The 12,370-nt window shown below is 47.4% G+C and overlaps 33 non-coding genes across 33 annotated transcripts in view; 17 read left to right on the top strand and 16 right to left on the bottom strand.

The window, feature by feature from the left end:
- The window catches only part of trnay-gua, an 87-nt gene extending 22 nt beyond the window's left edge, over positions 1–65 (top strand). The window contains 2 exon segments of the tRNA in view: positions 1–15; positions 30–65. The exon segment at positions 1–15 is cut by the window's left edge and continues 22 nt beyond it. This is a non-coding gene — a tRNA (tRNA-Tyr).
- Positions 66–555: 490 nt separating this feature from the next.
- Positions 556–642, top strand: trnay-gua. The gene is given in 2 exon segments: positions 556–592; positions 607–642. It is a non-coding gene; the product is annotated as a tRNA-Tyr (tRNA).
- Positions 643–1,133: 491 nt separating this feature from the next.
- trnay-gua lies at positions 1,134–1,220 on the top strand. Its single transcript is given in 2 exon segments — positions 1,134–1,170; positions 1,185–1,220. It is a non-coding gene; the product is annotated as a tRNA-Tyr (tRNA).
- A 60-nt stretch (positions 1,221–1,280) lies between these two features.
- Positions 1,281–1,352, bottom strand: trnae-cuc. Its single transcript has one exon. It is a non-coding gene; the product is annotated as a tRNA-Glu (tRNA).
- Positions 1,353–1,711: 359 nt separating this feature from the next.
- Positions 1,712–1,798, top strand: trnay-gua. Its single transcript is given in 2 exon segments — positions 1,712–1,748; positions 1,763–1,798. It is a non-coding gene; the product is annotated as a tRNA-Tyr (tRNA).
- A 60-nt stretch (positions 1,799–1,858) lies between these two features.
- trnae-cuc lies at positions 1,859–1,930 on the bottom strand. The gene has a single exon. It is a non-coding gene; the product is annotated as a tRNA-Glu (tRNA).
- A 358-nt stretch (positions 1,931–2,288) lies between these two features.
- trnay-gua lies at positions 2,289–2,375 on the top strand. Its single transcript is given in 2 exon segments — positions 2,289–2,325; positions 2,340–2,375. It is a non-coding gene; the product is annotated as a tRNA-Tyr (tRNA).
- A 60-nt stretch (positions 2,376–2,435) lies between these two features.
- On the bottom strand, positions 2,436–2,507 carry trnae-cuc. The gene has a single exon. It is a non-coding gene; the product is annotated as a tRNA-Glu (tRNA).
- Positions 2,508–3,442: 935 nt separating this feature from the next.
- On the top strand, positions 3,443–3,529 carry trnay-gua. The gene is given in 2 exon segments: positions 3,443–3,479; positions 3,494–3,529. It is a non-coding gene; the product is annotated as a tRNA-Tyr (tRNA).
- Positions 3,530–3,589: 60 nt separating this feature from the next.
- On the bottom strand, positions 3,590–3,661 carry trnae-cuc. Its single transcript has one exon. It is a non-coding gene; the product is annotated as a tRNA-Glu (tRNA).
- Positions 3,662–4,166: 505 nt separating this feature from the next.
- trnae-cuc lies at positions 4,167–4,238 on the bottom strand. The gene has a single exon. It is a non-coding gene; the product is annotated as a tRNA-Glu (tRNA).
- Positions 4,239–4,743: 505 nt separating this feature from the next.
- Positions 4,744–4,815, bottom strand: trnae-cuc. The gene has a single exon. It is a non-coding gene; the product is annotated as a tRNA-Glu (tRNA).
- Positions 4,816–5,173: 358 nt separating this feature from the next.
- trnay-gua lies at positions 5,174–5,260 on the top strand. The gene is given in 2 exon segments: positions 5,174–5,210; positions 5,225–5,260. It is a non-coding gene; the product is annotated as a tRNA-Tyr (tRNA).
- A 60-nt stretch (positions 5,261–5,320) lies between these two features.
- trnae-cuc lies at positions 5,321–5,392 on the bottom strand. Its single transcript has one exon. It is a non-coding gene; the product is annotated as a tRNA-Glu (tRNA).
- Positions 5,393–5,750: 358 nt separating this feature from the next.
- On the top strand, positions 5,751–5,837 carry trnay-gua. The gene is given in 2 exon segments: positions 5,751–5,787; positions 5,802–5,837. It is a non-coding gene; the product is annotated as a tRNA-Tyr (tRNA).
- A 490-nt stretch (positions 5,838–6,327) lies between these two features.
- Positions 6,328–6,414, top strand: trnay-gua. The gene is given in 2 exon segments: positions 6,328–6,364; positions 6,379–6,414. It is a non-coding gene; the product is annotated as a tRNA-Tyr (tRNA).
- Positions 6,415–6,474: 60 nt separating this feature from the next.
- On the bottom strand, positions 6,475–6,546 carry trnae-cuc. The gene has a single exon. It is a non-coding gene; the product is annotated as a tRNA-Glu (tRNA).
- A 505-nt stretch (positions 6,547–7,051) lies between these two features.
- trnae-cuc lies at positions 7,052–7,123 on the bottom strand. The gene has a single exon. It is a non-coding gene; the product is annotated as a tRNA-Glu (tRNA).
- A 358-nt stretch (positions 7,124–7,481) lies between these two features.
- trnay-gua lies at positions 7,482–7,568 on the top strand. The gene is given in 2 exon segments: positions 7,482–7,518; positions 7,533–7,568. It is a non-coding gene; the product is annotated as a tRNA-Tyr (tRNA).
- Positions 7,569–7,628: 60 nt separating this feature from the next.
- Positions 7,629–7,700, bottom strand: trnae-cuc. The gene has a single exon. It is a non-coding gene; the product is annotated as a tRNA-Glu (tRNA).
- A 358-nt stretch (positions 7,701–8,058) lies between these two features.
- On the top strand, positions 8,059–8,145 carry trnay-gua. Its single transcript is given in 2 exon segments — positions 8,059–8,095; positions 8,110–8,145. It is a non-coding gene; the product is annotated as a tRNA-Tyr (tRNA).
- Positions 8,146–8,205: 60 nt separating this feature from the next.
- trnae-cuc lies at positions 8,206–8,277 on the bottom strand. Its single transcript has one exon. It is a non-coding gene; the product is annotated as a tRNA-Glu (tRNA).
- A 358-nt stretch (positions 8,278–8,635) lies between these two features.
- trnay-gua lies at positions 8,636–8,722 on the top strand. Its single transcript is given in 2 exon segments — positions 8,636–8,672; positions 8,687–8,722. It is a non-coding gene; the product is annotated as a tRNA-Tyr (tRNA).
- Positions 8,723–9,212: 490 nt separating this feature from the next.
- On the top strand, positions 9,213–9,299 carry trnay-gua. The gene is given in 2 exon segments: positions 9,213–9,249; positions 9,264–9,299. It is a non-coding gene; the product is annotated as a tRNA-Tyr (tRNA).
- Positions 9,300–9,359: 60 nt separating this feature from the next.
- Positions 9,360–9,431, bottom strand: trnae-cuc. Its single transcript has one exon. It is a non-coding gene; the product is annotated as a tRNA-Glu (tRNA).
- A 358-nt stretch (positions 9,432–9,789) lies between these two features.
- On the top strand, positions 9,790–9,876 carry trnay-gua. Its single transcript is given in 2 exon segments — positions 9,790–9,826; positions 9,841–9,876. It is a non-coding gene; the product is annotated as a tRNA-Tyr (tRNA).
- Positions 9,877–10,366: 490 nt separating this feature from the next.
- Positions 10,367–10,453, top strand: trnay-gua. Its single transcript is given in 2 exon segments — positions 10,367–10,403; positions 10,418–10,453. It is a non-coding gene; the product is annotated as a tRNA-Tyr (tRNA).
- A 60-nt stretch (positions 10,454–10,513) lies between these two features.
- On the bottom strand, positions 10,514–10,585 carry trnae-cuc. The gene has a single exon. It is a non-coding gene; the product is annotated as a tRNA-Glu (tRNA).
- Positions 10,586–11,090: 505 nt separating this feature from the next.
- trnae-cuc lies at positions 11,091–11,162 on the bottom strand. Its single transcript has one exon. It is a non-coding gene; the product is annotated as a tRNA-Glu (tRNA).
- A 358-nt stretch (positions 11,163–11,520) lies between these two features.
- On the top strand, positions 11,521–11,607 carry trnay-gua. Its single transcript is given in 2 exon segments — positions 11,521–11,557; positions 11,572–11,607. It is a non-coding gene; the product is annotated as a tRNA-Tyr (tRNA).
- A 60-nt stretch (positions 11,608–11,667) lies between these two features.
- On the bottom strand, positions 11,668–11,739 carry trnae-cuc. Its single transcript has one exon. It is a non-coding gene; the product is annotated as a tRNA-Glu (tRNA).
- A 358-nt stretch (positions 11,740–12,097) lies between these two features.
- trnay-gua lies at positions 12,098–12,184 on the top strand. The gene is given in 2 exon segments: positions 12,098–12,134; positions 12,149–12,184. It is a non-coding gene; the product is annotated as a tRNA-Tyr (tRNA).
- A 60-nt stretch (positions 12,185–12,244) lies between these two features.
- trnae-cuc lies at positions 12,245–12,316 on the bottom strand. Its single transcript has one exon. It is a non-coding gene; the product is annotated as a tRNA-Glu (tRNA).
- Positions 12,317–12,370: the final 54 nt, after the last annotated feature.

Genomic DNA, 12,370 nt, shown 5'->3' with positions numbered 1-12,370 from the left:
AGCGGAGGACTGTAGGTGAACAACCGGCCATCCTTAGGTCGCTGGTTCGACTCCGGCTCGAAGGAAGCGATGCTTTTTGGTGATCTCTTTGTCTGCGACAAGACCAAGGCCTGGCAAAAGCCGCATTCCCTGACCGGGAATTGAACCCGGGCCGCGGCGGTGAGAGCGCCGAATCCTAACCACTAGACCACCAGGGAGACATGCTGTTAGCCTTTGGCACGAGTGGACGTGACGTCTTGCTCTCTGCGGGGCAGACTGCGGGAGATGGCTTCGCTGCAAAAACGGTTTATCCAATCAAATCTAGCCGAGTGTCATTAATCTTATATCAAAAAAAAAAAAATCTACCTGGTACTGTTTTCAGTATAAAGACACTTACCTAGTGCTTTCTCATCAAATCATTTGACTTCATTTAAAAAGCATTACCAAATCCATGTGTTGATCTTCATATAAGATCAATAACACTTGGTTAGATTTCATTTTTTTGCAGTGTTTTTAGGGTCTTTTCCATAGGGCTCTGGTGTCCATCTGGTTTCGTGTCCCAGAACAGAGCCAGGTCCTTCGATAGCTCAGTTGGTAGAGCGGAGGACTGTAGGTGAACAACCGGCCATCCTTAGGTCGCTGGTTCGACTCCGGCTCGAAGGAAGCGATGCTTTTTGGTGATCTCTTTGTCTGCGACAAGACCAAGGCCTGGCAAAAGCCGCATTTCCTGACCGGGAATCGAACCCGGGCCGCGGCGGTGAGAGCGCCGAATCCTAACCACTAGACCACCAGGGAGACATGCTGTTTGCCTTTGGCACGAGTGGACGTGACGTCTTGCTCTCTGCGGGGCAGACTGCGGGAGATGGCTTCGCTGCAAAAACGGTTTATCCAATCAAATCTAGCCGAGTGTCATTAATCTTATATCAAAAAAAAAAAAAATCTACCTGGTACTGTTTTCAGTATAAAGACACTTACCTAGTGCTTTCTCATCAAATCATTTGACTTCATTTAAAAAGCATTACCAAATCCATGTGTTGATCTTCATATAAGATCAATAACACTTGGTTAGATTTCATTTTTTTGCAGTGTTTTTAGGGTCTTTTCCATAGGGCTCTGGTGTCCATCTGGTTTCGTGTCCCAGAACAGAGCCAGGTCCTTCGATAGCTCAGTTGGTAGAGCGGAGGACTGTAGGTGAACAACCGGCCATCCTTAGGTCGCTGGTTCGACTCCGGCTCGAAGGAAGCGATGCTTTTTGGTGATCTCTTTGTCTGCGACAAGACCAAGGCCTGGCAAAAGCCGCATTCCCTGACCGGGAATCGAACCCGGGCCGCGGCGGTGAGAGCGCCGAATCCTAACCACTAGACCACCAGGGAGACATGCTGTTTGCCTTTGGCACGAGTGGACGTGACGTCTTGCTCTCTGCGGGGCAGACTGCGGGAGATGGCTTCGCTGCAAAAACGGTTTATCCAATCAAATCTAGCCGAGTGTCATTAATCTTATATCAAAAAAAAAAAAAATCTACCTGGTACTGTTTTCAGTATAAAGACACTTACCTAGTGCTTTCTCATCAAATCATTTGACTTCATTTAAAAAGCATTACCAAATCCATGTGTTGATCTTCATATAAGATCAATAACACTTGGTTAGATTTCATTTTTTTGCAGTGTTTTTAGGGTCTTTTCCATAGGGCTCTGGTGTCCATCTGGTTTCGTGTCCCATAACAGAGCCAGGTCCTTCGATAGCTCAGTTGGTAGAGCGGAGGACTGTAGGTGAACAACCGGCCATCCTTAGGTCGCTGGTTCGACTCCGGCTCGAAGGAAGCGATGCTTTTTGGTGATCTCTTTGTCTGCGACAAGACCAAGGCCTGGCAAAAGCCGCATTCCCTGACCGGGAATCGAACCCGGGCCGCGGCGGTGAGAGCGCCGAATCCTAACCACTAGACCACCAGGGAGACATGCTGTTTGCCTTTGGCACGAGTGGACGTGACGTCTTGCTCTCTGCGGGGCAGACTGCGGGAGATGGCTTCGCTGCAAAAACGGTTTATCCAATCAAATCTAGCCGAGTGTAATTAATCTTATATCAAAAAAAAAAAAATCTACCTGGTACTGTTTTCAGTATAAAGACACTTACCTAGTGCTTTCTCATCAAATCATTTGACTTCATTTAAAAAGCATTACCAAATCCATGTGTTGATCTTCATATAAGATCAATAACACTTGGTTAGATTTCATTTTTTTGCAGTGTTTTTAGGGTCTTTTCCATAGGGCTCTGGTGTCCATCTGGTTTCGTGTCCCAAAACAGAGCCAGGTCCTTCGATAGCTCAGTTGGTAGAGCGGAGGACTGTAGGTGAAGAACCGGCCATCCTTAGGTCGCTGGTTCGACTCCGGCTCGAAGGAAGCGATGCTTTTTGGTGATCTCTTTGTCTGCGACAAGACCAAGGCCTGGCAAAAGCCGCATTCCCTGACCGGGAATCGAACCCGGGCCGCGGCGGTGAGAGCGCCGAATCCTAACCACTAGACCACCAGGGAGACATGCTGTTTGCCTTTGGCACGAGTGGACGTGACGTCTTGCTCTCTGCGGGGCAGACTGCGGGAGATGGCTTCGCTGCAAAAACGGTTTATCCAATCAAATCTAGCCGAGTGTCATTAATCTTATATCAAAAAAAAAAAAATCTACCTGGTACTGTTTTCAGTATAAAGACACTTACCTAGTGCTTTCTCATCAAATCATTTGACTTCATTTAAAAAGCATTACCAAATCCATGTGTTGATCTTCATATAAGATCAATAACACTTGGTTAGATTTCATTTTTTTCCAGTGTTTTTAGGGTCTTTTCCATAGGGCTCTGGTGTCCATCTGGTTTCGTGTCCCAAAACAGAGCCAGGTCCTTCGATAGCTCAGTTGGTAGAGCGGAGGACTGTAGGTGAACAACCGGCCATCCTTAGGTTGCTGGTTCGACTCCGGCTCGAAGGAAGCGATGCTTTTTGGTGATCTCTTTGTCTGCGACAAGACCAAGGCCTGGCAAAAGCCGCATTCCCTGACCGGGAATCGAACCCCGGCCGCGGCGGTGAGAGCGCCGAATCCTAACCACTAGACCACCAGGGAGACATGCTGTTTGCCTTTGGCACGAGTGGACGTGACGTTTTGCTCTCTGCGGGGCAGACTGCGGGAGATGGCTTCGCTGCAAAAACGGTTTATCCAATCAAATCTAGCCGAGTGTCATTAATCTTATATCAAAAAAAAAAAAATCTACCTGGTACTGTTTTCAGTATAAAGACACTTACCTAGTGCTTTCTCATCAAATCATTTGACTTCATTTAAAAAGCATTACCAAATCCATGTGTTGATCTTCATATAAGATCAATAACACTTGGTTAGATTTCATTTTTTTGCAGTGTTTTTAGGGTCTTTTCCATAGGGCTCTGGTGTCCATCTGGTTTCGTGTCCCAGAACAGAGCCAGGTCCTTCGATAGCTCAGTTGGTAGAGCGGAGGACTGTAGGTGAACAACCGGCCATCCTTAGGTCGCTGGTTCGACTCCGGCTCGAAGGAAGCGATGCTTTTTGGTGATCTCTTTGTCTGCGACAAGACCAAGGCCTGGCAAAAGCCGCATTCCCTGACCGGGAATCGAACCCGGGCCGCGGCGGTGAGAGCGCCGAATCCTAACCACTAGACCACCAGGGAGACATGCTGTTTGCCTTTGGCACGAGTGGACGTGACGTCTTGCTATCTGCGGGGCAGACTGCGGGAGATGGCTTCGCTGCAAAAATGGTTTATCCAATCAAATCTAGCCGAGTGTCATTAATCTTATATCAAAAAAAAAAAAATCTACCTGGTACTGTTTTCAGTATAAAGACACTTACCTAGTGCTTTCTCATCAAATCATTTGACTTCATTTAAAAAGCATTATCAAATCCATGTGTTTATCTTCATATAAGATCAATAACACTTGGTTAGATTTCATTTTTTTGCAGTGTTTTTACGGTCTTTTCCATAGGGCTCTGGTGTCCATCTGGTTTCGTGTCCCAGAACAGAGCCAGGTCCTTCGATAGCTCAGTTGGTAGACCGGAGGACTGTAGGTGAACAACCGGCCATCCTTAGGTCGCTGGTTCGACTCCGGCTCGAAGGAAGCGATGCTTTTTGGTGATCTCTTTGTCTGCGACAAGACCAAGGCCTGGCAAAAGCCGCATTCCCTGACCGGGAATCGAACCCGGGCCGCGGCGGTGAGAGCGCCGAATCCTAACCACTAGACCACCAGGGAGACATGCTGTTTGCCTTTGGCACGAGTGGACGTGACGTCTTGCTCTCTGCGGGGCAGACTGCGGGAGATGGCTTCGCTGCAAAAACGGTTTATCCAATCAAATCTAGCCGAGTGTCATTAATCTTATATCAAAAAAAAAAAAATCTACCTGGTACTGTTTTCAGTATAAAGACACTTACCTAGTGCTTTCTCATCAAATCATTTGACTTCATTTAAAAAGCATTACCAAATCCATGTGTTGATCTTCATATAAGATCAATAACACTTGGTTAGATTTCATTTTTTTGCAGTGTTTTTAGGGTCTTTTCCATAGGGCTCTGGTGTCCATCTGGTTTCGTGTCCCATAACAGAGCCAGGTCCTTCGATAGCTCAGTTGGTAGAGCGGAGGACTGTAGGTGAACAACCGGCCAGCCTTAGGTCGCTGGTTCGACTCCGGCTCGAAGGAAGCGATGCTTTTTGGTGATCTCTTTGTCTGCGACAAGACCAAGGCCTGGCAAAAGCCGCATTCCCTGACCGGGAATCGAACCCGGGCCGCGGCGGTGAGAGCGCCGAATCCTAACCACTAGACCACCAGGGAGACATGCTGTTTGCCTTTGGCACGAGTGGACGTGACGTCTTGCTCTCTGCGGGGCAGACTGCGGGAGATGGCTTCGCTGCAAAAACGGTTTATCCAATCAAATCTAGCCGAGTGTAATTAATCTTATATCAAAAAAAAAAAAATCTACCTGGTACTGTTTTCAGTATAAAGACACTTACCTAGTGCTTTCTCATCAAATCATTTGACTTCATTTAAAAAGCATTACCAAATCCATGTGTTGATCTTCATATAAGATCAATAACACTTGGTTAGATTTCATTTTTTTGCAGTGTTTTTAGGGTCTTTTCCATAGGGCTCTGGTGTCCATCTGGTTTCGTGTCCCAAAACAGAGCCAGGTCCTTCGATAGCTCAGTTGGTAGAGCGGAGGACTGTAGGTGAAGAACCGGCCATCCTTAGGTCGCTGGTTCGACTCCGGCTCGAAGGAAGCGATGCTTTTTGGTGATCTCTTTGTCTGCGACAAGACCAAGGCCTGGCAAAAGCCGCATTCCCTGACCGGGAATCGAACCCGGGCCGCGGCGGTGAGAGCGCCGAATCCTAACCACTAGACCACCAGGGAGACATGCTGTTTGCCTTTGGCACGAGTGGACGTGACGTCTTGCTCTCTGCGGGGCAGACTGCGGGAGATGGCTTCGCTGCAAAAACGGTTTATCCAATCAAATCTAGCCGAGTGTCATTAATCTTATATCAAAAAAAAAAAAATCTACCTGGTACTGTTTTCAGTATAAAGACACTTACCTAGTGCTTTCTCATCAAATCATTTGACTTCATTTAAAAAGCATTACCAAATCCATGTGTTGATCTTCATATAAGATCAATAACACTTGGTTAGATTTCATTTTTTTCCAGTGTTTTTAGGGTCTTTTCCATAGGGCTCTGGTGTCCATCTGGTTTCGTGTCCCAAAACAGAGCCAGGTCCTTCGATAGCTCAGTTGGTAGAGCGGAGGACTGTAGGTGAACAACCGGCCATCCTTAGGTCGCTGGTTCGACTCCGGCTCGAAGGAAGCGATGCTTTTTGGTGATCTCTTTGTCTGCGACAAGACCAAGGCCTGGCAAAAGCCGCATTCCCTGACCGGGAATCGAACCCCGGCCGCGGCGGTGAGAGCGCCGAATCCTAACCACTAGACCACCAGGGAGACATGCTGTTTGCCTTTGGCACGAGTGGACGTGACGTTTTGCTCTCTGCGGGGCAGACTGCGGGAGATGGCTTCGCTGCAAAAACGGTTTATCCAATCAAATCTAGCCGAGTGTCATTAATCTTATATCAAAAAAAAAAAAATCTACCTGGTACTGTTTTCAGTATAAAGACACTTACCTAGTGCTTTCTCATCAAATCATTTGACTTCATTTAAAAAGCATTACCAAATCCATGTGTTGATCTTCATATAAGATCAATAACACTTGGTTAGATTTCATTTTTTTGCAGTGTTTTTAGGGTCTTTTCCATAGGGCTCTGGTGTCCATCTGGTTTCGTGTCCCAGAACAGAGCCAGGTCCTTCGATAGCTCAGTTGGTAGAGCGGAGGACTGTAGGTGAACAACCGGCCATCCTTAGGTCGCTGGTTCGACTCCGGCTCGAAGGAAGCGATGCTTTTTGGTGATCTCTTTGTCTGCGACAAGACCAAGGCCTGGCAAAAGCCGCATTCCCTGACCGGGAATCGAACCCGGGCCGCGGCGGTGAGAGCGCCGAATCCTAACCACTAGACCACCAGGGAGACATGCTGTTTGCCTTTGGCACGAGTGGACGTGACGTCTTGCTATCTGCGGGGCAGACTGCGGGAGATGGCTTCGCTGCAAAAATGGTTTATCCAATCAAATCTAGCCGAGTGTCATTAATCTTATATCAAAAAAAAAAAAATCTACCTGGTACTGTTTTCAGTATAAAGACACTTACCTAGTGCTTTCTCATCAAATCATTTGACTTCATTTAAAAAGCATTATCAAATCCATGTGTTTATCTTCATATAAGATCAATAACACTTGGTTAGATTTCATTTTTTTGCAGTGTTTTTACGGTCTTTTCCATAGGGCTCTGGTGTCCATCTGGTTTCGTGTCCCAGAACAGAGCCAGGTCCTTCGATAGCTCAGTTGGTAGACCGGAGGACTGTAGGTGAACAACCGGCCATCCTTAGGTCGCTGGTTCGACTCCGGCTCGAAGGAAGCGATGCTTTTTGGTGATCTCTTTGTCTGCGACAAGACCAAGGCCTGGCAAAAGCCGCATTCCCTGACCGGGAATCGAACCCGGGCCGCGGCGGTGAGAGCGCCGAATCCTAACCACTAGACCACCAGGGAGACATGCTGTTTGCCTTTGGCACGAGTGGACGTGACGTCTTGCTCTCTGCGGGGCAGACTGCGGGAGATGGCTTCGCTGCAAAAACGGTTTATCCAATCAAATCTAGCCGAGTGTCATTAATCTTATATCAAAAAAAAAAAAATCTACCTGGTACTGTTTTCAGTATAAAGACACTTACCTAGTGCTTTCTCATCAAATCATTTGACTTCATTTAAAAAGCATTACCAAATCCATGTGTTGATCTTCATATAAGATCAATAACACTTGGTTAGATTTCATTTTTTTGCAGTGTTTTTAGGGTCTTTTCCATAGGGCTCTGGTGTCCATCTGGTTTCGTGTCCCAGAACAGAGCCAGGTCCTTCGATAGCTCAGTTGGTAGAGCGGAGGACTGTAGGTGAACAACCGGCCATCCTTAGGTCGCTGGTTCGACTCCGGCTCGAAGGAAGCGATGCTTTTTGGTGATCTCTTTGTCTGCGACAAGACCAAGGCCTGGCAAAAGCCGCATTCCCTGACCGGGAATCGAACCCGGGCCGCGGCGGTGAGAGCGCCGAATCCTAACCACTAGACCACCAGGGAGACATGCTGTTTGCCTTTGGCACGAGTGGACGTGACGTCTTGCTCTCTGCGGGGCAGACTGCGGGAGATGGCTTCGCTGCAAAAACGGTTTATCCAATCAAATCTAGCCGAGTGTCATTAATCTTATATCAAAAAAAAAAAAATCTACCTGGTACTGTTTTCAGTATAAAGACACTTACCTAGTGCTTTCTCACCAAATCATTTGACTTCATTTAAAAAGCATTACCAAATCCATGTGTTGATCTTCATATAAGATCAATAACACTTGGTTAGATTTCATTTTTTTGCAGTGTTTTTAGGGTCTTTTCCATAGGGCTCTGGTGTCCATCTGGTTTCGTGTCCCAGAACAGAGCCAGGTCCTTCGATAGCTCAGTTGGTAGAGCGGAGGACTGTAGGTGAACAACCGGCCATCCTTAGGTCGCTGGTTCGACTCCGGCTCGAAGGAAGCGATGCTTTTTGGTGATCTCTTTGTCTGCGACAAGACCAAGGCCTGGCAAAAGCCGCATTCCCTGACCGGGAATCGAACCCGGGCCGCGGCGGTGAGAGCGCCGAATCCTAACCACTAGACCACCAGGGAGACATGCTGTTAGCCTTTGGCACGAGTGGACGTGACGTCTTGCTCTCTGCGGGGCAGACTGCGGGAGATGGCTTCGCTGCAAAAACGGTTTATCCAATCAAATCTAGCCGAGTGTCATTAATCTTATATCAAAAAAAAAAAAATCTACCTGGTACTGTTTTCAGTATAAAGACACTTACCTAGTGCTTTCTCATCAAATCATTTGACTTCATTTAAAAAGCATTACCAAATCCATGTGTTGATCTTCATATAAGATCAATAACACTTGGTTAGATTTCATTTTTTTGCAGTGTTTTTAGGGTCTTTTCCATAGGGCTCTGGTGTCCATCTGGTTTCGTGTCCCAGAACAGAGCCAGGTCCTTCGATAGCTCAGTTGGTAGAGCGGAGGACTGTAGGTGAACAACCGGCCATCCTTAGGTCGCTGGTTCGACTCCGGCTCGAAGGAAGCGATGCTTTTTGGTGATCTCTTTGTCTGCGACAAGACCAAGGCCTGGCAAAAGCCGCATTCCCTGACCGGGAATCGAAGCCGGGCCGCGGCGGTGAGAGCGCCGAATCCTAACCACTAGACCACCAGGGAGACATGCTGTTTGCCTTTGGCACGAGTGGACGTGACGTCTTGCTCTCTGCGGGGCAGACTGCGGGAGATGGCTTCGCTGCAAAAACGGTTTATCCAATCAAATCTAGCCGAGTGTCATTAATCTTATATCAAAAAAAAAAAAATCTACCTGGTACTGTTTTCAGTATAAAGACACTTACCTAGTGCTTTCTCATCAAATCATTTGACTTCATTTAAAAAGCATTACCAAATCCATGTGTTGATCTTCATATAAGATCAATAACACTTGGTTAGATTTCATTTTTTTGCAGTGTTTTTAGGGTCTTTTCCATAGGGCTCTGGTGTCCATCTGGTTTCGTGTCCCAGAACAGAGCCAGGTCCTTCGATAGCTCAGTTGGTAGAGCGGAGGACTGTAGGTGAACAACCGGCCATCCTTAGGTCGCTGGTTCGACTCCGGCTCGAAGGAAGCGATGCTTTTTGGTGATCTCTTTGTCTGCGACAAGACCAAGGCCTGGCAAAAGCCGCATTCCCTGACCGGGAATCGAACCCGGGCCGCGGCGGTGAGAGCGCCGAATCCTAACCACTAGACCACCAGGGAGACATGCTGTTTGCCTTTGGCACGAGTGGACGTGACGTCTTGCTCTCTGCGGGGCAGACTGCGGGAGATGGCTTCGCTGCAAAAACGGTTTATCCAATCAAATCTAGCCGAGTGTCATTAATCTTATATCAAAAAAAAAAAAATCTACCTGGTACTGTTTTCAGTATAAAGACACTTACCTAGTGCTTTCTCATCAAATCATTTGACTTCATTTAAAAAGCATTACCAAATCCATGTGTTGATCTTCATATAAGATCAATAACACTTGGTTAGATTTCATTTTTTTCCAGTGTTTTTAGGGTCTTTTCCATAGGGCTCTGGTGTCCATCTGGTTTCGTGTCCCAAAACAGAGCCAGGTCCTTCGATAGCTCAGTTGGTAGAGCGGAGGACTGTAGGTGAACAACCGGCCATCCTTAGGTCGCTGGTTCGACTCCGGCTCGAAGGAAGCGATGCTTTTTGGTGATCTCTTTGTCTGCGACAAGACCAAGGCCTGGCAAAAGCCGCATTCCCTGACCGGGAATCGAACCCCGGCCGCGGCGGTGAGAGCGCCGAATCCTAACCACTAGACCACCAGGGAGACATGCTGTTTGCCTTTGGCACGAGTGGACGTGACGTTTTGCTCTCTGCGGGGCAGACTGCGGGAGATGGCTTCGCTGCAAAAACGGTTTATCCAATCAAATCTAGCCGAGTGTCATTAATCTTATATCAAAAAAAAAAAAATCTACCTGGTACTGTTTTCAGTATAAAGACACTTACCTAGTGCTTTCTCATCAAATCATTTGACTTCATTTAAAAAGCATTACCAAATCCATGTGTTGATCTTCATATAAGATCAATAACACTTGGTTAGATTTCATTTTTTTGCAGTGTTTTTAGGGTCTTTTCCATAGGGCTCTGGTGTCCATCTGGTTTCGTGTCCCAGAACAGAGCCAGGTCCTTCGATAGCTCAGTTGGTAGAGCGGAGGACTGTAGGTGAACAACCGGCCATCCTTAGGTCGCTGGTTCGACTCCGGCTCGAAGGAAGCGATGCTTTTTGGTGATCTCTTTGTCTGCGACAAGACCAAGGCCTGGCAAAAGCCGCATTCCCTGACCGGGAATCGAACCCGGGCCGCGGCGGTGAGAGCGCCGAATCCTAACCACTAGACCACCAGGGAGACATGCTGTTTGCCTTTGGCACGAGTGGACGTGACGTCTTGCTATCTGCGGGGCAGACTGCGGGAGATGGCTTCGCTGCAAAAATGGTTTATCCAATCAAATCTAGCCGAGTGTCATTAATCTTATATCAAAAAAAAAAAAATCTACCTGGTACTGTTTTCAGTATAAAGACACTTACCTAGTGCTTTCTCATCAAATCATTTGACTTCATTTAAAAAGCATTATCAAATCCATGTGTTTATCTTCATATAAGATCAATAACACTTGGTTAGATTTCATTTTTTTGCAGTGTTTTTACGGTCTTTTCCATAGGGCTCTGGTGTCCATCTGGTTTCGTGTCCCAGAACAGAGCCAGGTCCTTCGATAGCTCAGTTGGTAGACCGGAGGACTGTAGGTGAACAACCGGCCATCCTTAGGTCGCTGGTTCGACTCCGGCTCGAAGGAAGCGATGCTTTTTGGTGATCTCTTTGTCTGCGACAAGACCAAGGCCTGGCAAAAGCCGCATTCCCTGACCGGGAATCGAACCCGGGCCGCGGCGGTGAGAGCGCCGAATCCTAACCACTAGACCACCAGGGAGACATGCTGTTTGCCTTTGGCACGAGTGGACGTGACGTCTTGCTCTCTGCGGGGCAGACTGCGGGAGATGGCTTCGCTGCAAAAACGGTTTATCCAATCAAATCTAGCCGAGTGTCATTAATCTTATATCAAAAAAAAAAAAATCTACCTGGTACTGTTTTCAGTATAAAGACACTTACCTAGTGCTTTCTCATCAAATCATTTGACTTCATTTAAAAAGCATTACCAAATCCATGTGTTGATCTTCATATAAGATCAATAACACTTGGTTAGATTTCATTTTTTTGCAGTGTTTTTAGGGTCTTTTCCATAGGGCTCTGGTGTCCATCTGGTTTCGTGTCCCAGAACAGAGCCAGGTCCTTCGATAGCTCAGTTGGTAGAGCGGAGGACTGTAGGTGAACAACCGGCCATCCTTAGGTCGCTGGTTCGACTCCGGCTCGAAGGAAGCGATGCTTTTTGGTGATCTCTTTGTCTGCGACAAGACCAAGGCCTGGCAAAAGCCGCATTCCCTGACCGGGAATCGAACCCGGGCCGCGGCGGTGAGAGCGCCGAATCCTAACCACTAGACCACCAGGGAGACATGCTGTTTGCCTTTGGCACGAGTGGACGTGACGTCTTGCTCTCTGCGGGGCAGACTGCGGGAGATGGCTTCGCTGCAAAAACGGTTTATCCAATCAAATCTAGCCGAGTGTCATTAATCTTATATCAAAAAAAAAAAAATCTACCTGGTACTGTTTTCAGTATAAAGACACTTACCTAGTGCTTTCTCACCAAATCATTTGACTTCATTTAAAAAGCATTACCAAATCCATGTGTTGATCTTCATATAAGATCAATAACACTTGGTTAGATTTCATTTTTTTGCAGTGTTTTTAGGGTCTTTTCCATAGGGCTCTGGTGTCCATCTGGTTTCGTGTCCCAGAACAGAGCCAGGTCCTTCGATAGCTCAGTTGGTAGAGCGGAGGACTGTAGGTGAACAACCGGCCATCCTTAGGTCGCTGGTTCGACTCCGGCTCGAAGGAAGCGATGCTTTTTGGTGATCTCTTTGTCTGCGACAAGACCAAGGCCTGGCAAAAGCCGCATTCCCTGACCGGGAATCGAACCCGGGCCGCGGCGGTGAGAGCGCCGAATCCTAACCACTAGACCACCAGGGAGACATGCTGTTAGCCTTTGGCACGAGTGGACGTGACGTCTTGCTCTCTGCGGGG

The sequence above is a fragment of the Alosa sapidissima genome, chromosome 10 (assembly GCF_018492685.1).
Source record: "Alosa sapidissima isolate fAloSap1 chromosome 10, fAloSap1.pri, whole genome shotgun sequence".
In the NCBI taxonomy this organism is placed as follows: domain Eukaryota; kingdom Metazoa; phylum Chordata; class Actinopteri; order Clupeiformes; family Clupeidae; genus Alosa; species Alosa sapidissima.
Note: the sequence above shows the minus strand (reverse complement) of the source record. Positions and strands in the feature narration are given on the sequence as shown.